Here is a 21377-nt window from a genome sequence, read left to right on the forward strand (position 1 = left end):
CATAATTTGACAAAACTCCAAGATAGGGCTTTATCTCATTGGTGATGAAATAAGTAAAAATAATGTTTTCATAGGAAGGGAATATCAGAGGGCAGGGAGTTGGTCCCTGACATAAACTCTATAAGCTTTGAGTTGAATTCTGATGAAGTCCTTGCTTCCATATAAAATAACATATTCTCTCATGGGGAGAATTTACATAGCGTTACTTGCTTAGCAGCATTTTGGCTCATTTGGTGATTGTTTTTTAGAGTACTGCATGTTCTCTGACAATTCCTGCACAAAACAAAACTTTCCCAGAGACGAGAGTAGTCTCTTCTTGTGTGAATATAATCATAGTAATAACTGCCATTCATTAAAGACCCAATATTTGCCAGTCACTTTGCCAGTTGCCTTACATACATTACGTGTCTTCTAAAAATCCTACAACATGGGACTTATCAAACTTAGTAGATGAAAAATTTGCAACTTTCTCAAGTTCACATGGCTGGTAAGTGACAGAGCTGGGACAAAACTCCTGGTCTAAATGTTTCTAGGGCCCACACTGTTCTACTTATCACAATCTGAGACCAAACTGTCTCTTTAATTCTGACTATTCCACAATATCTCTCAAATGATAACAAGTGCCCTGTGACCAAAGTACTAAAAGCAGGCCTATTAGTGGAAGGAAGATGAAAATGAAAAAGTTTTGGATTGTCTGTGGGGTTCATTGGCCTGGGGCCCTCCCACCTCTAGCCCTCGGGTTCCTCTAGAGCTGACTCTGCCCTGGGCCCAGCACATAAGTCTAGTCAAGCACTTTCCCACATTACTGTGCCCTTCCCTGGGGTCGGCACCACTGTACCCCGCTGTCCAAACTGGAACTGACCTGCTGGTCAGCTTCACTGCGTCTTTCTCTGGAAACTGCACCTGCTCCCAGAGAAACAGACAGCTCAGACTCATCTGCGTTTTCCCTGACACAGAGGGTTCCAACTGCTTGGAGGTCTCACCCCTCACCACAGATGCCCTTTGACAGCAGCAGCCCCTTTTGTGTAATTGTTCACTTCCAACAGTGAAGCCTAGACACCTCTTCATGTTTCTGGGTGCTTCCACCACACTGTCAAAGTGTTTAAATCTACTGATTTAGCAAAGAATCTACTGTTTCTTGGCTTATAACCCTAAGTCTAGAGAAGAGGCTTTTTTAAGCCACTCTGATATTTGCAGTGGGATTTTAATAGAGTATTTTATTTGAGACTGGCCACTGAACACATACACCAATGAGTGAATTTACCTAGGTGGTCAACATCCAAAGCCTCCCTCTTAAGTGGTAGATAAGGAAGGACAGAGGAAATCACTGTCTAAGCAAACATCTACTGTGGCCGAATCCCTAAAAATCTTTCTTGGAGTCCTTCTCAGAGATGGAAAATTGTTCCTTAGCAGACATGCCAACTTTGAATAAAAAGAAAAACATAACTTAAATGTCCTTCAATTTACTCTTATCTATATCTGCCCCAGAAGAACATAGTGGTTTTTCAGTGTGCTTCATTGTAACTGCTCAGGTGTTTGGGCATGTTAAGTAGGTGGTGGGTAGCTATGATTTGATCATCTGCCGAAGGTAGGAGAAAATTCTCAACCTACTAAAAGTATGCAGGTTATTATGAAGAGTTGTGCCGAAAGGTGCTATTGATTGACAAAGGACCCATCCTCCTCATAGAAATTTCCAGGGTCATTTTGAAAATTAGATGTGACCTTGTGTTTGAAAACATCTGTCATATAGTAGACACTAGAAAAATGTTGCAAATTTCAAGGCAAATTCGGCCTGCTTAGAAATTCCTCTAAGAAATGAAAAGTGTTATTGTCCCAACCAATTTTAACAGTTGCTCTTCAATGAACATCTATTATGTACCAGCTTAGGGGAGAGATGACAAGTGTTTACCCACATGAGGTCCTGCTCTCCTTTCCAGGCTCATGGAGAGACTACATTCCCAGTCTATTCATAGTTAAAAAGGATCATTTCACTAACCCTTGCCACTGAAATATGAGTAAAAGCATGTTTGTCACCTCTAAGCCAAGGCACTGAGATCCAGTCAGCCATCTCCGTGCTTTATCTTCCAGTGAGCAGCAAACATGGAGAACCCACATTGGGGTGTGGAGTTTAAAAATTAGATGTGACCTTGTGTATGCAAATAGCCTGGTTCCAGGCTAAACCAGGGTATGGAAGTAGCCTGGTTCCAGGCTAAACCAGGTTATGGAAGTAGCCTGGTTCCCTGGGTCACTGTCAACCCACATCAGTTTTTATGTGCACAATAAATAAACATTTGTTGTGTTAACCCATTCACATTTCAGGGTTTTTTTTTTTCTATTGCATCAGTTAGCAGTTACTTTGAGTAATACACAACTGCTATTTCTATTGTTAGGCCTATTAAAAATAATTTCACAAAGCTAGTGGTGGTATGCATATTCTTGTTGGAAAAAAATTTAATACCAATAAATCACAATCTCCTCCCTCCCAACATTCCTCCAAAATTCAGCCCCCTTTTTCGAAAGTAACCACAATTAATAATCTGATGTGTGTCATTTTAAAGCTGACTCAAGGCTTTTTTATACCATAGATGTGCTATGAAAATATATTGAGGTTTTAACATACATGGGTAACGGTGTATACATTGTTGTGTCCCTTGTTCTTTTCATTTAATGAAATGAATGCAGAATCTTTTTATGACAGCAGGTATAGATCCACCTCACTTTTTAAGCTACTTTCTAGAATTGTAAAGTTGCATGAGCCACAATTAATCATTCTCCTTCTGATAGACACATAAGTTGTTTCCCATTTATTGTTATGATGAATAGAACCAAAATTAATACCTTTGACTATGAATTTTGGGGTAAATATGCATGGTTTCTTATAGGGAAAACATAGCAAAGCAGAAATAGGGTTAAAGTAGAGAAGGTGTGATGGTGGCAAAATTTTATAATTATTTCTAAAATTTCATCAAAAAATGCTCTACTGACTCACATTACCACAAATTAAAATATGTAGACACCCTGTACCCTCATTTGCATATTATTTCATAAACTTAAATTTGGGTTAAACTTTGGGGTAAAAATATTATCTCATTGTGATCTTAATTTGTTTCCTTTTGTCTTATTTGGTTGAGCAGAAAATTAACTTAATTCCCTTCTCCTATAAAGGAAGATTTCTGCAGTGATGTCTTCGAGTACCAGAATCCCTTTGGGCGTGCCTTGAAATTCTGAAATGTTGATGTAACATTTCCCTTTACTTTGAGAGGAAAAGATTTGGTCCAAATGACCAGGTGTCAGGAAATGGTTCCAGACAAGCCACCTTCAGTTTGTGACGAGCATCTGTAGGATTCAGGGGGAGAGCTACTTCCAGAATCCGTGAGAGAGACCATATGATAAACTAAGTCCACAGAGCCCAAAGCAGCTGGCAGTCAGGGGTTTGGATCCTCAGCATAAGGTAGAGAAGGAACCAGAAGGAGAGAAGGCAGAGAATCTGATAGAGGGCCTGAATAACTTCCATGAACTGGTTTTGGAAATCTGCCAATAATCGTTACCAGCCTGAAATTGTAGGATGATCTGAATGGGCAGATCTATTGAGTGAAAGGATAAGAGGCAGCCTGGTTCCCTGGGTCACCTGATGGCAGAGAGCCTCCACCAACCTATATCAGGTTTTATTTGCATGGACACCCCACGCTCCCTTAGAATTCCCTCCCACTTACTATTTAGCTACGCTGTGTCACTCAGCAGTTCTAGTGATGGATTCTGAGAGTTATGCCTTGACTACCCTGAGGATCCAATCATCATGCCTATTTGACGAAGTTATTTCTTCCCCTGTGGACACTGGATCCTCTATACTGAGGCTAGGGCTATGTGAATAGGTAGGGTTAATGAATGATGACACACACTCACTAGTGATGTGATAACAGTTGAGGTAGGCCAGGTGCATCAATGTAGAAGTGAAAGGGGGTATGCAACTGTAAGGAAGGGGAAATTGGAGAGGAGATAGACTGATGCTATGTACTGCAAGTTACACTACAGATAAAAACCTGGGTGTGGACATGTCTCCTAAGACAATCCAGATGATGCCCTCAGCTCTGACTGCTTTCCATAGCCTCAGGGTTCTTGGCACACCAGAGGGTAGGTGCCTGCTGGATGTATTTGCTGGCCTATGTTGCCACCAGATACTGTAGAGTAAAGCATTGGCCCAAGATGTGGACATTTGCAGAGTGGATGGTGAACTGATGGAGATGGCAACTACCTTTGTAAAATGATGATGGCTGATGAAGATGTGTGGAATCCAATGCAGAAAGTATCACATACCATCCTGTTGCCAGGATATACACCTCCAAGATGAGACTGTTAAAGCTGTTAAAGTTTGGGAAGGAGACATTCATAATCACACTCTCAATAATGGATTCCATGGAGGCAAAAGACCCTACCGGGGGTAGGATCCACATTTTGGTACTGTGATTTATTCAATTTTGGTGCTTTGATTCATTTACTTATTCATAAAACATTTATTGAACATATACTGAGGAAAACCTTAAGTAAACAAAATAAAAGGAAATGGCAAGGCACTTGATTCAGGCTGTGGGTGTGAGGATCGTGAGGAGGAGTCACATTTGAGTTTTGGAAAGTTGGAGACTATGGAAAGGGCGAGGGACAGTCTTTAATGACTGAAGGTTGCAGAACTAGGTAGAAGTTGTTGCTCTTAGCTGAGATTGAGGATAAAAGAGAGGAAGAGTTGGTGGTGATTTGAGTTAGGATTAGAAGTGAGTAAGGGTGTGGCAGATGAGGTCAGTGTGGGCCCTGTGGATGGCATGTTCTGGTGGTTATCCAGGTGATGCCCAATGAGAAATAGAAAATGTGAATTTGGCTATCAGGAAAGCAGCAAGATCGGGGTTGGCTGTCAGAAGAGGTCATATGTGACCATAGGTTGAAGTAAAATCAAGTGTTTTGCATATAGTGACCAATATTCTATAAAATCTCTTCCTTTGCAAATACACTGTGCTTCTACACAGACATCTATCTGTATGGATCCCATTCCACCCATACACTGCATGCCAATTTTGCTGCTTAGCTCTCCAGCACTGCAGGAATGTGGCCACCTACCCCTGCATGCCCAGCCTACCTTGCCATCCCATATCTTGTTTTCAAACCCCTCATTGTTCACCCCTCCCCGACCTGGACACACACAGGCACATTCTGTCCTCCTATTCACTCATCTCTTTTCTATTTTCAGCAAAGAACTGGCTGCCCTCTCTTCAACCCACCATCCTCATTAGTAATTTGCACAGTCCTTGCCTTCGTGCTGACCCCAGTCCCTGTCTCCACTCTCTTTCTAACCCTGTTTAAAACTCTACTTTGGGAAAGAGACCTCTGCTATTCCCTTTACCTAGTATCTTTTTAGCATTTAAGAGGGCAGTGGGATTTCTTGTCACCCATGTCTCTTTTCTTTTAAAAGTCTTCTCAGTTCACGTCCATGTGTGCAGTCCCTCAGCAAGTGCAGGGTGCTTGGCTAGCTTTGCTTTCATCTGCCGTTTCTGCTCCCCAATGTGGCATACAATGGCCTTGACTGATGTTCACATTGCTCAGTGTCAACCAAATCTGTTACAGATGTGCAGCTAAATTCCCTTTAATATCACAAGTCAGAAGAGTTCTTATATGAGTTCCTGCTTCAAGGAACAGAGGAGAATAATTTGTCTGGGGTTAACAGTATCATCTGTAGTTACACTGCATTCACACTTTCAATGATGCATTTTGTTGTGGTTGTTATAGTTGTTGGTCTGTTTTTAATGCCTTGTATGTGTATTGGCTCATCTTGTCACCAGGGCTTCTGGTACTAAAAGGAAAAAGCTGGACCTACCCATTGGTACTCATTATACTCAGGCACAAGAAACAAGAGTATAATTCTGTTCTCACTCCCCACCCTTTGGGCTACTATCATTATTATCACTCCTCTTCAACATATGTTAACACCACTATATATTGCTATTATTTTTACTTTAAAACAGTATCTTTAAAAGACATTTTATATATATATATATATATACATATATTACATGTATATGACAAAATTTTATATATATGGCATTTTGTTACCATTTCCAGTGTTTTTTATTCCTTTGTGTAGATCCAGATTTCTGTCTGATGCCAGTTTTCTTCCTGGAAGTCTTGCTTTAACGTTTCTTGTAGTGGATACCTGCCGGTGATGAATCCTCTCAGGTTTTGTATTTTTGAAAAATTCTTTATTTCACCTTTGTTTCTGAAAGATATATTCACTTGACATGGAATTCTAGGTTAACAGGTACTTTTTGTTTCTTTCAGTACTTTACTAAAAGACACCAGAAGATAGGTATTAGCACTAATATCTTCTAGCTTAGATTGTTTTCAAAGAGAAACCTGCTGCCATCTTTATCAGTGTTCCCCTGGAGATAAAGTGTCTTTTATTAATATCTCTGTTTACTTTTAAGAGTTTCTCTTTGTCACTGGCTTTAGGCAATTTGATTTCAATGTGCCTTAGTGTGGTTTTCTTCATGTTTCTTGTGTTGGGGGTTCTTGTAGCATCTTGGATCTGTGGGTTTGTAGTTCTCATGCAACTTGAGTTAAAACATAGGGCTAGTTTCTTTTGTTTCTCATCTCCCAGATATTGCTGTGGTTCCTTACAGGATGTCCAACATATTAAAGGCAACACCCCCATTTTTTTTTACATATATTCTCTGTTCTTCTTGTAGTTGTTGTTTTCAATAGGAGGGTAAAACTGGTTCCTGTTACTCCCTCTTGGTGGAAAGCAGAAGTTCTCGGAGATTAATATAATATAGTTGTGTAATAGAGAAAAAATATATGTATTTACTCTGTGTGTGTTTGCTCTTTTGCTCTTATTCAGAGCTCTTTAGCTTCCATCCTGGTTAATTGAGCTGAAGACTGATGTTGACAAGCTTCAGTATCTTGAAGTTTTTCATTTTATTTTCTGCTATGTGTAGTTTCTTTGTCTCCTCCCTTATTGTTAAACTAACTTTATGCTGCTCACAGTTTTAGCAATTCTTTTCAAAACATTGGCAGTTTCTAAATGGCGAAGGGATGAATCAAGAGAACCAGATTTTTCGGAAGCATATCAAAATAAAATAAAATTTCTTGTGGATGACCTGAATGACTGCATTGTTAGCAGAGTGCATTTCTTTTGATATAGAAACTCTGACTACTCAAGGCCTTGCTTAATTATCTCCTTTACTGTGATGTTCCAGCTAGAGTCTTGAGACAAATGGGGTGTTACTTCATTTACTCTGTAGGACTCCATCACATATTTTTAAGTTTATTTTTAATCAGATGGCCAAGGTACATTAAATCAGTGTCTATATTGATCTATCAACTGCCTAATTTCTACCACTTTTCAATACATTTCCATCTATTCATCTTTTCTACCTCTCTACTCAAACATTCACCACCATCGCTAGGGATCTTCTGAGTGATCAATCCAATAGAAACTTTTTAAATTACGAAGCTTATTTTTAATAAAAGTTATATTTGTCTACTATAGCACATTTGAAATTTTTTAAGTTTAATACATAAATTGAGCTAATTACCCATAATCCTACAACCCAAAGATAGCAGTTAAGCATTTTTAGGACTTCAAACCACTGTTAATAATTTGTTGGATTTTCTTTCAGAAATTCATGTATTTCTGAATAATAATATATATTATGGAATGGGTATAAAGTGCTATAAGACAGACTTATCTTTCTCTTTTTTAAAGTAACACTTCACAAATATATTAGCATATATTAAATATTTAATATCCATGACTGATCTGTACAAAGAGTTGTGCATTTTATGTGTAATTTCATGCGAGCAACCATTTCTCCACTTTAATCAAAATTTTCACACGAGAGTCTGTTTCATTGATATGTGTATTTAGCACCAATATAATACTGTTTTAATGATTATATATTAAAATATATTTCAGGCTGGGTGCAGTGGCTCACGCCTGCAATCCCAACACTTTTGGAGGCTGAGACAGGTGAATCACTTAAGGTCAGGAGTTCGAGACCAGCCTGGCCAACATGGTGAAACCCCATCTCTACTAAAAATACAAAAATTAGCTGGGCATGGTGGTGGGTGCCTGTAATCTCAGTTACTTAGGAGGCTGAGACATCACTTGAACACTAGAGGTGGAGGTTGCAGTGAGCCGAGATTGTGCTACTACACTTCAGCCTCGGCAACAGAGTGAGACTCCATCTCAAAAACAACAACAACAACAACAAAAAAACCCAACATTTCTATGCACCATATCCTAAAAAATACAACTTATCAGTAAACAATCTTTGATATAGAAACATTGGCTCCTTAAAGACCTTACTTAATCACCTTCTCTATCGTGAGGTTTCAGATAGAATCCTATAAGACACATTCTCTTATATGTTTGTCAGGTATTTCAAATGAAACCTGCCCCAAATCTAAACTCATAATTTTCTCCTCACCATTGTGCTTATCCTCCTTTCCTTCCTCCTAGGAGAATATCACCTTCATATTCTGTTACTGATTCCCAAAATCTGGGAATCAACATTAATTCCTATACCTCCCTCAGATAATCAATCTTCCCCTTACATCTAGTGTATCTAGCTATGTCTTGGTCATCAATCACCACAATAATGCTACCTAATAAACCACCCCAAAACTCAGAGCTATCCAACAATAAACATTTACTCTCATAGTCACAGTTCTGTCAGGTTTTTGGACAACTCTGCTTCAGGCTGTGAATCTGAAGATTAGATATAAGTCTATTATACATTTGTTCATTCTGAGGCCAAGACTGAAAGGACAGTAACTTCCTGAGAAGTAGTTCTCATAGCAGATCACAGGAGTCCAAGAAAGTCAAGCCAAATAGTCCAAGTACATGCCAAGGCTCTGCTCACATCCTATCTACCAACACTCTTATTGGCCAGAGAAAGTCACATGACCAAGCCTAAGATCAAAATAACAGGAAAGTGCATGCTTTCCATCATGAAACCTTAGCATGGGTGTATATATGTATTGTTATTTCAAGGAAGTAAAAAATTGAGACTAATGATTCAACCTACCACAAACTGATAACATCACTCAAATTAATTCCATTCTCCCCATACCACTGCCAATGCCTTGGTTCGTTCTCTTAATTTCTCCCCACATTAATGAATAACCTCAACTATCTCTATGATTTTATTATTGCCCCCATCCAAAGCGTTCTTCACACACATACATTAGGCCATATTTATACAACACAAATTGTGTTAGATTACCCTTATGTTCAAAATCTTTAACTGTGAATCCCAAAAAAATACATGTTTCTTGGGATGTCATATAAGACTACACTTGTCCTGACTGGAGTTTCTTTTCCACAATTCTTAACCCAAACTTCATCTGATAATAATGAGATCCTTGCCATTCTCTGAACAAATTTGGAAAAGAACTCTGTACTTAGAAGATCATAGCACTAGTGTCTAAAACTGCCTGACATATAGTTGATGCTAAAAAACGAATATTTGGTAAAATAATAATTGTAAAAGCCATTAATTCTGGAAATATGATTTCCTCATTTATGAGACTTTTCTGGGCTTATTAAGTTATGTAAAAAATTATTTGAACAGTTTAGCCTTTGAGCTGGTTTTAAAATCCTGATAAAACATCATTTTTCTTTGTGTTCTTTGCTAAGCATCATAAATTTTCTCATGTATTTTTATCTTGTTTCTAAAATCTTTACTCAGGTTATTATTCTGAAAATCTCATTTCAGATGATCTGCTAAATTCGAACAAATTCAAAAAGAAATAAAAACGGACGTTTTTCTCATTACAAAATAATGAATATGTCTACCTTTGGAAAGAAAATGTGTAACATCCCTCTAGAAAAGCTTTATTGTGATCTAATTATACCTTAGAGAATTTATAAAGATAGAACTGAACTAGCACAATGTATATGTGTGGCTTTACATGGTAGAGTGGAAAGTTTTGGAGGCAGTCTAAGATCTATATGCCAGCTTTGCCATTTTCATTTATGTAATACATACAGAAGTATCTACTCTATGCAAATCAATATAATAGTGGATACTAGGGTGAACAAAGCATACATATTCTTACATTTCAATGGGAAAGTTGGAATGGTATAAAATATTATTTACCAATATCTATTTTCTCTACTTTTGAGTAAATTGGAAAATTGCACTTCCTTTTCCCCGGAAAGATTGATTTTTGCCATGTTACTTGCTTTGTCCAAATGAAACGTAGCTATGTGTCACTTTCATTAGAAGGCATTTAGTTGCCAGTGCTCAACTCTCCAGCCCTCACTTTCTCCACTTAGCAATCATGGCAATACATGTTGAAATCCAGTGTCATAAGCTGTTGGAACTTTCATCAGCATATGTCACCAAGTAACTAACACAAACAGGAAGGATCCTCTTGCTCACCTGTTTTGAACATGTAATGTGAAAAAAAAATGTATTTTAAGGCTCTAATATTTGGGAGATGTTTACTACAGCAGCATAATTTAGACTAAACTAATGGGTACAATAGGCATCAAATAAGTAATGACAAGTAGATACTTATAAAAAGGTGGCAGGGAGTAGGGTGGGCAAAGGGTGTCATTGAAGTTAAAGACAAAATGAATGATTATTGTGTGGCGAGTTAAAGAAGACGTTTTGGAGGAAACTGTGATGAATGATGTCAAAGTTAACCAAGTGAAGAACGTTAAATGGAAAAGTGTTGCCTGACCTCTAAGGCTCAGGGTAGAATGCCCCATGGAACATCGGCCTTATAGTAAAGGCTTAATAGATATTACTTCCTTTTTCTCAAGGATCTAGAAATAGAAATTCCATTTGACCCAGCAATCCCATTACTGGGTATATATCCAAAGGACTATAAATCATTCTACTATAAGGACACATGCACACGAATGTTCATTGCAGCACTGTTTACAATAGCAAAGACCTGGAATCAACCCAAATGCCCATCGATGATAGACTGGACAGGGAAAATGTGGCACATATACACCATGGAATATTATGCAGCCATCAAAAACGATGAGTTCCTGTCCTTTGTAGGGACATGGATGAACCTGGAGACCATCATTCTCAGCAAACTGACACAAGAAAAGAAAAGGAAATACCGCATGTTCTTGCTCATAGGTGGGTGTTGAACAATGAGAACACATGGACACAGGGAGGAGAGCATCACACACTGGGGTCTATTGGGAGGAATAGGGGAGGGACAGCTGGAGGTGAGTTGGGGAGGGATAGCATGGGGAGAAATGCCAGATGTGGGTGAAGGGGAGGAAGGCAGCAAATCACACTGCCACGTGTGTTCCTATGCAACTATCTTGCATGTTCTGCACATGTACCCCAAAAGCTAAAATGCAATAAAAATAAATAAATAAATAAACTAAAAACTAGATATTACTTCCTTTTTCTCATAATTCTCTGAATTGATTTCTGCCAAAATATTTATTTCCCTTTCACTTGGCATGACCTAGACTTCTGTCTTCTCAATTTCTTCTGGTAGCCACCTTAGCTTTGGATGAGAAGATAATGCTGTATCTTTTAATTGCCTGCAAGAGTCTAATTCACTTCTACCAACAGCTGAAAATTGGCATTAAAGAGTCTTAAACTTAGGCTTTTAAAGAATTTTTATGTAGAACTGTCAGAAAATGGTCTCCTAAAATCACTACATGCACATTAAACCCAATATGTCAAAACAGAACCTATGGGGTCTCCCCCAAACCAGGGCCTCCTTAAGTCCTCATTTTAGTTTATGGTCCTACTAAGTATCCTGATGCTAGTGCCAGAAACCTGGTCAACATTCCTCTTCCTCATTATCCTCCCAAAATATAATCAAGAACCAAGGCCTGTTGATTCTATTGTGACTGTAATTTAAATAGCCTCATGTGTCTTAATCACTACTATTTCTCACCATTACCCTTCTTTTTGATTTGTTCATTTGCCTTCTAACCACTGATTTCCCTACATTTGCTTCTATGTACCCTTTTAATTCTTTCTTCCTCAATTTTTAAGTGTGAACCCCTTTTCCACTAATGTGGGAATGTATTATCTGTAATGTGGAGAAACAGACTGAGTCATACAAATCATATTCTTTGGTAGTTCAAGGATTGGCAATTGTAAAGGAAAGATGGCAAATATTCTAGGCTTTGTGGGCCATATAGTCTCTGTTTTAAGTATTCAACTCTGCTTTTGTGGCACAAAGGTAGCTATGGATTATATGGAAATGAATGAGTGAGGATGTTTTCCAATCGATTTTATTTACAATAACAGACAAAAGTTGGAATTCGGCTTATGGATGATAGTTTGCCAACCCCTGTTTTAGATAAACTGTGTATGTTTTTTATCAGCCAAGTCCCTTCTACTATCAAGTCCTCCACACTTATTGCTTCTTGTTTCTAAAATGCTCTTTCCCTTTTACTTTCCTGATTCTCTGCCAGTCATTTAGCCTCAACTAAAATGTCATTGCCTTAGAAAACCTTTTATTTCTCTTATCTCTTGACTTGGTTAGTTCTCCTTCTCTATGTTCTCAAAAACAAAACTATGAGAGTATTTTACATGTATTTCAACAATGGTCTGTTTAATTACTAGTTTACAATCTCCCTCCATGTGGCCAGTGACTGTTTACCATGTTCACTGCGGGCTCCAACAATAACAAACACAGTACCTAATCCAGAGTAGGAACTCAGTAAGTATTTGTTGAATCAATAAATGGTAAAATGATTAAACCTAAAACTTTGTATTTGGAGCAAAAAGGCAGTGATAATACTTCAATGTGATTTTATTAGCCACAATGTAAAACACTACAGCTAATCAGTCCAGCTGAAAGGGTGTTCAGAGTAGTGTCTTTGTTCTTCCATAAATGTGGAGAAATAGCTTAAGTTATAGAAATTTTACTGCCAGATTAACAGCATTAGTCAGGAGATTTTAATAAAAAGCAATTCACAATAATGATATGAGAAATGAAAGCCAAAGTAACTACCTGGAATATGAAGTCAGCCATTAAAATGAAAACTTTGACTGAAACAACCCCCACTATTTCAAAAACAGAGATTTAAAGCCAAGAATGTTCACCCCTCTTCAGTCCTGTTTTTTCTCAAGTCATCAACTTGGGTTCCTTATGTCTCAGTGCCCAGGTACCTTACCTACTATAGTTATAGGGTCTAATACCACCTGTACTTCTCCTAAGGATGATTAAGAACATGAACGTGGAGGCTAACAAACGTATGAAAAAATGCTCATCATCACTGGTCATTAGAGAAATGCAAATCAAAACCACATTGCGATACCATCTCATGCCAGTTAGAATGGCGATCATTAAAAAATCTGGAGACAACAGATGCTGGAGAGGATGTGGAGAAATAGGAACAGTTTTACACTGTTGGTGGGAGTGCAAATTAATTCAACAATTGTGAAAGACAGTGTGGCAATTCCTCAAGGACCTAGAAATAGAAATTCCATTAGACCCAGCAATCCCATTACTGAGTATATATACAAAGATTTTAAATCATACTATCATAAAGACACATGCACATGTATGTTCATAGTGTCACTGTTTACAATAACAAAGACCTGGAACCAAATCAAACGCCCATCAATGATACACTGGACAAGGAAAATGTAGCACATATACACCATGGAATACTATGCAGCCATAAAAATGATGAGGTCATGTCCTTTTTAGGGACATGGATGAACCTGGAAACCATCATTCTCAGCAAACTGACACAAGAACAGAAAATCAAACACCGCATGTTCTCACTCATATGCGGGTGTTGAACAATGAGAACACATGGAGACAGGGAGGGGAGCCTCACACACTGTGGTCTGTGGGGGGGATCTAGGGGAGGGACAGTGGGGGTGGTGAGGTCAGGGAGTGATAACATGGGGAGAAATGCTGCATATTCTGCACATGTACCCCAGAACCTAAAGTGCAATAAAAAATACATACATATATATATATGTATATAAAGAACATGAACATGAGAGGTGGGTCAGCCAGGATTCAATCAAAGAAACAATCACTGGTAATGAGGTAGAGTAAAGAATTTATTATAGAGAGTTGACCTTATGTAATTGCCATGCTTTATTCAACTGTTTATTCTGTGTTTGATTCTAAACCTGAAGTTATAGAGCAGGGGGTCAAGAAGGAAAGATGGACATCAAGTAGTGGAGTGCAGAACACTGGAAACTTCAAGGAATAAGCTGGATCCTGTATCTGTCTAGAAGAACCCGCATTTATCTCTCCCTGTGACCAACCCTCCTACTTCACTGCTGGGTGACTTACAGGAGGAGTGGATGCTCTTGCCACTAATCTTCATTTGGTTCTAGCTCAGGGTCTGGAGAAACTAAAAAAAAAAAAAGGTACAATAATAGCAGACGAAGCTGTGGGCTTAGCTACTGCCCATATCAATGAAGGAACCAGTGCATCCACACAAACATGAGTGGGCTACATCAGGTATCAACTGACACAGACTAGTATGGTTTCGCTGTGTCCCCACCAAATCTGATCTTGAATTATAGCTCCCATAATTCCCACGTGTCATGGGAGGGACCTCGTGGGAGGTAATTAAGTCATGGGAGTGGTTCTGTTGTTGTTCTGGTGATGAGACCTGATGATTTTATAAAGGCGAGTTCCCCTACACAAGCTCTCTTGCCTTCCACCATGTAAGATGTAACTTTGCTCCTCATTCACCTTCAGCCATGATTGTGAGGCCTCCCCAGCCATGTGGAACTGTGAGTCAATTAAACCTCCTTCCTTTATAAATTACCTACTATTGGAGGGAATGTAAATTAGTCTTTTGTCTTTATTATAAAAGTCGTTTTAACTGGAGTGAGGCAATGTCTCAATGTGGTTTTAGTTAAAGTAATATTCAGTTATAAAAAAGAATGGCATCCTGTCATTTGTCACAACATGAATGAACCTGGAGGACATTATGCCTATAATAAGTCAAGCACAAAAAGATAAATGCTGCAAGATCGTACTCATGTATGCAATCTAAAAAAAGTCAAAAAGGAAATTGATACATCTTTATTAACAGTGTGAGAACAGACTAATTCATACCTTCAAGAGTAAGCATGGAATCTGCTTCACTTTAGCCTTCCACGTCTAATGCATGCTACAGTTATAGTCAGAGCTAACCGAAAATATACAGGGAAGGGAATTCTGGAAGATGTGATTCAGCGTAGCCAAGTTGACCATGCATTACAAAGTCACTATAATAGATTTGAGGCAAATATAGTAAAGGGTATGAGACAACATGCATCTTAAACCTACCTCCACTGCAGAATTTTGTGGTGGAGATTATAATTTGCAGAGAAAAGATTGGCATGAGTCTAGCATAAAATTGCCACATTAAAGAGATGCTTAGGCAAATTTTCATTAAGCCGATCACAAAAGGTGTGTTTTATGGCAAATGGCAGTTTTAGGGTTTAAACCTTTCAAGGCAGTGAAAACTGACAGTGGTTCTTCTGAACAAAACAAGTTCTGATAGCTCAAAATGTTACAAAGACAGATATTTCTTTGGTATCATTTTCTTTTGATATATAGCCAGTAGTGAGTTTGTTGGATCATATGATAGTTCTATTTTTATATCTTTGAGGAACCTCTATACTGGTTTCCATAATAGCTGTACTAATTTGTATTCCTTCCAACAGTGTGTGAGGGTTCCCTTTTTTCCACATCCTCACCAGCAGTTGTTATCTTTTGTCTTTATTTAAAAAGTCATTCTAACCGGAGTGAGGCAGTATCTACTGTGGTTTTGAAAGGGGAAAACACACACTGGGGTCTGTCTGGTGTGGGGGGTTGGAGGGGGGAGAACTAATGCATGGACAAATAGCTAATGCATGTGGGGCTTACTACCTAGATGATGGGTTGATAGGTACAGCAAACCACCGCAGCATACATTTACCTATGTAACAAACCTGCACGTTCTACACGTGTATCCCTGAACCTAAAATAAAATAAATTTTTTAAAAAAGAAAATAGATTTATTAACTTATAAAGAGATTAAAGAACTTGAAATACTCTAATTTCGCTGTGGTTTTGATTAAAATGTTAGTCAACTATAAAAAAGTAAAAAAAAAATCTCACTGTGATTTTGATTAAAATATTATTCAACTATAAAAAAGAATGACATCCTGTCATTTGCCACAACATGGATGAACTTGGAGGACATTATGCCTGTAATAAGCCAAGCACAGAAAGACAAAGACTGCAAGATCTCACTCATATGTGAAATCTAAAAAAATTAATCTCATAGGAGTAGAGTAAAATGGTGGTTACAGAGTCTGGGGAGAGAAGTGGTATAGAAACTAGGGAGAGGTTGGTCAATAGATACAAAATTACAGTTAGATAGGAGGAATAACTTCTGGTGCTCTATTGCACAGTAAGGTAACTATAGTTATCAGTAATGTATTGTATATTTCACAATAGGTAGAAGAGAAGATTTTGAGGTGACTCTGGATTTGGACTCTGGTGGCAATTCACAGAATAGTGGAAATATAATGGATCAGCATATCAGAGACCTGCGTTATAATAATACCTTTGTGATTCAGTTTTGGGCTTGATCTTCATGCCCTCTAAATAGTGGCTTGAATAGTCCTTAAGATCTTTTCCAATTATTCTATTACAATTTTGTGCCTTAGCACTTGGTATTGTTGGGGATACCATAAGAATCTTTCAGAATTCCACAATCCTACTTAGAGAATCTTGAAATCAGGAAGTAGATTAAATATTGGGAATATTTGGTTAGAAAAAAATGGCAACATTTCTCAATCTTACACAGCCAGATGGCAGTGTTGCTTCTTGAAAGATAATCACAGAGGTTTGTAGGTTTGGGGCTTGACCCTTAGCATTTATTTTATTATTTTACCAAATTCTATCTACCTGCACCTATTTATCCCCAGTCATGTCAATGGAGCAGCAACAAGGCCTGATTCCTTAATTTTTCAAGTATTTTTACTCTTTTTTTCCCTTGAACACATTTCTGATTCTCTGGAGGAATAATATTTGTCTAAAAGAAAGACTGTATGAGGAAGAATTAAAAAATGATTCCTGGCTGTCCTTTCTGTGAAAAGACTCATTATCGGGGTAGCAGTGGTAGTGTCTTTGAAACAGATTACATGATAACTGATTTAAAACCTATAGCAAAATAATACAAAAAGCAGTTTAGTCCAATCCATGTGACTGCAGGGTAATTAGTAAAATCCAGATTAATCAGAAACTTGCTAGGCAGCAGGGTGATTTGACTAACAGTCTGGGAGGGTACAAAATAACTGGGTAATGAAGTGGAACCAACTATAGTATGTAACACTGCTCCTGGGATTGTACTGAAATCCATTATTTAGACAGATGCTGTATTTTGTGGACAAGAGATCTTTAAAGCTGAAAATATTATATCTTTTCCAACTGATTCTGCTTTATGCCCCCATGAACCAAAGATTGAAGGGCAGCATTAGAGAGGGGAACGTTTTAGGAAAGTCTTTCCAGATCCAGTCTGGTTCTTGTCAGCAAAGGTGGAGAATGTATTACCCTAGGCCTTTGTCACACATCATCTTACCTGACTTTTGTAAAAAATAAACCCTGTTTTAAGCAAGAAGATCAGTTGCCACTTTCACTTTTTCATAAGCGATGAACTTGACGATCCAAGATGTGAAATGTTGGATTTTAATGCAGTATATAAAGAAATTTTTCCATTAGTGATGCCTATGGGAGTTGCCAGGGATCTATACCTAGGCTGCAGCTGCAAAATCCTCTCTTCAATTTTGTTCAGGCAGAGTGGAAAACTCCATGCATACATTATTGGGCAAATCATCAAATCATCAGCTTCACAGATGACATGAAAACGTTTTTGTCCAGGTAAAGTTCTCAGAGATAAATAAGTGCAAACAACATCCACTGCTTATTAAAAATGAGAAGTTTCACTCTAACAGGAAGAGTTAGCCTTAGGCACGAGGTAAGTAGGTGTCTGCCTATGTGGCAAGATTTAGGAAGCATCCAAATGACTTTTTCCTCTTCCTTGATACAAATTCAAATAAATCGCTTCCCTTCTATTGCCATTCTTCCAGGTGAGACTATGTACACAGGACTAGAGGTAGATGGTGCCATTCTTACAGCACAACATAGACATGCTACGTCAAGTAGATGAAGTGGAACATTTGGCAAAAGAGAGAGAGAGAGAGAGAACAAAGAGAAAGAAAGCACATCTCCAGCTTTGAGACTTGAAACATGAGCAGAGTCCAATGCAACTTCTCAATAAGGGATCAGCAAAGAGAAAAACATCAATAACAACAGCAATAATGAAATTAATTCTTCAGAAATTGCAAAGTGCTATGCTAGGTAGCATGAAGGAAAAAAATAAGAAAAACATTGTCCTTCCCTCAAGGAGTTTGCAGCTTACCTTGAGCTTACCTTATATGTATTTAATAATTATTTAGTCATAATTAAATGAAAAAATTTTATAATACCTTGGACCCTACTGAAACAACACATATATTTTCTTATTCTCTAACTGACCCATATATACAATCAGCACATGAAGGTGAGATGGAATAGGTAAGAGGAATGCATTCCCTGAGAATTTAGATATAGGCCTAATTTGCTTTATTGTGTTCCACTTGAGGGATGACACATGTGCATATAAAACCGCATCTAACTATCAAAGACAGGTTACTACAGAGGTGAATTGACTGATCTCGGAGCAAAGACACCCTTCAACCCAGTAATGCTTTTTGCCTTTTTTCCTTAATGTTTATTTTGTGATTTGGGAAATTTTTTCTGAGGTTGGAATGCAATATTTTAGATGAGGGTAGTAAGAGTTGAAAGATTTTTTTTTTTTTACTTAAAATCAAAACAAAAATACTCTCAATTTTCCAGTGCCCTAAACTGTGAACTGCATAACACAACCAGCAAGAATTGATTGAACATCAGTCATGGGTACGACGTCTTATATTTTTGTAGCATTTAAGAAATCACAAAAACACACATATGTTTTTGTTTTCTCATAATTTCTCATGTATTCTTATAATTTACCTGAAAGGTAGGTGGGGCAGAGATTACTCTGGCAATTGATGGTTGAGACCCCACACTGTCAAAGTCAAAGACAACTTGACCACCCTGATGCATAGTAGATGGCTCTGCCATCAAAGGCTCTTGCCTCTGTGGAGATAGAGACATACACAAGTCCCACACATTTAGAGAAACAACTAAAAAAATGGGATGCGGTAAAATTAAAAAGCACTGGCCTATGAATCGGAAGATTTTGGCTTGTGCCCCAGTGGCACTGTTCACAATGAGTGAACCTGAAGAAGTTATTTGATTTCCTATGTTTTCATTTGTAAAACAAGGCAACAACTTGCTTCAAGATGTTACAAAGAGGTTCAGATTAAACGTTATAAGTGGATAGGCTTTAGAAACATAAAGTTCTATATAAATGTGTGCCATTAAAAGGCAAAAGAGGACAAGATGTGATTACCCACACCTGTAATCCCAAAACTTTGGGAGGCTGAGGTGGGAGTACCACATGAGCCCAGTAGCTCAAGACCAACCTGGGCAACATAGTGAGGCCCTGTCTCTACAAAACATGAAAAAAATAGCTGGGTGTAGTGAAGCGTGCCTGTAGAACCAGCTACTAATGAGTCTGAGGTGGGAGAGTCACTTTATCCCAGAAGGCTGAGGCTGCAGTGAGTCGTGACAATGCCACTGCACTCTAGCCTTAGTGATAGAGTGAGATCCAGTCTCCAAAAATGAGAAAAAGCACCAAATAATCCAAAAAGGGGAAAAAAGAATTTAATAGCATGAGATTTACTAAATGAAATTGTAATAATAATATATAATAATAAAAAATATGCATTGATTGTTTGCTCTTTCCAAGAGCTGTCATAATAAATATAATCATAGATATATGATAGCTAATAAATAGCACAGACACAAATGAATATTATACGACTATTTTTTCATTGTTTTGTGTGATTTCCAGGAGAAAAAAATGGAAAATTGTAAAATATGGTACTGTGCTTTTTCTACAGCAGTGCCTATTTGGTCATTTAATGTGGGATATGATTGAATATGTTGATTATCATGAAGACATTATTAACCAAAAAATAATATACTAAACATAATCAAATTATAGCTCAATAAAAACAGTTATGTTTTGAAATAATATTTCTAATAAGAACCATGAGAAGAAGTTGGGAAGATATTTATTACAAAGAGATATTTATGACTAAAAATACATACAGGTAGTTCATTGAATACGTTGGGTTCAGTGAGTTGAAATTATGAAATGGGTTGATTTTTTCCACATCAGGGGATTTCATAGCCTTTCCCATACAAGCAGATCACAAGCATTCCTAATAGGCCCAGTGCATGTAAGATGAAGATCCTCCTTCAAGTATCTACTGTTTTGATAGCTGTCACAGTTAACAATTATTTAATAATAATTAAGTAAAAAAATTAATAACATTTTGGACCTTACCAAAACTATACATATATTTTCTTATTCTCTAACTGATTCAAGATGGGGTGAAGCAGATAAGAGTAATGTATTTCTTGAGAATGTAGACACAGGCATATCTTGGTTTTGTTCACTTCACTTTATTGCACATCGCCAATACTGTGTTTTTTACATATTGAAGGTTTGTGTCAATCCTGTGTCGAGCAAGGCCATTAGCACCATTTTTCCAACAGTATGTGCTGACTTCAGGTCTCTGTGTCACATTATGGTAATTTTCTCAATATTTCAAACGTTATTACTACTATCCTATTGGTTATGGTTATCTACAATCAGTGATCTTTGATGTTACTATTGAAATTGTCTTGGGGTGCCACAAGCTGCACCCATATAAGGCAGCAAACTTAATCAATCAATGGTGTGTATGCTCTGATTGTTTCCCACGCTCCCATCTTCTCGGGGTTCCTCATTTTCTGAGACACAACAATATTGAAATTGGGTGAACTGATAACCCTACAGTGGTCTCTAAGTGTTCAAGTGAAAAGAAGAGTTGTAGGACTTTCAACTTTAAATCAAAAGCTAGAAATGATTAAGCTTAGTGAGGAAGGCATGTGAAAGCTGAGATAGGCTGAAAGCTAGGCCTCTTGTTCCAAACAGTTTGCCAAGTTTTGCATGCAAAGGAAAAGTTCTTAAAGGAAATCAGAAGTGTTACTCCAGGGAATGCACAAATGATAAGAATGTGAAACATGCTTATTGCTGATACGGACAAAGTTTTGAGTGGTCTGAATAGATCAAATTAGCCACAACATTCCCTTAAGCCAAAACCTAATCCAGAGCAATGCTTTAACTCTTCAATTCTATAAAGGCTGAGAGAGGTTAGAAGCTGCAAAAGGAAAGTTTGAAGCTAGCA

This window comes from Callithrix jacchus, chromosome X, assembly GCF_049354715.1.
Source record: "Callithrix jacchus isolate 240 chromosome X, calJac240_pri, whole genome shotgun sequence".
In the NCBI taxonomy this organism is placed as follows: domain Eukaryota; kingdom Metazoa; phylum Chordata; class Mammalia; order Primates; family Cebidae; genus Callithrix; species Callithrix jacchus.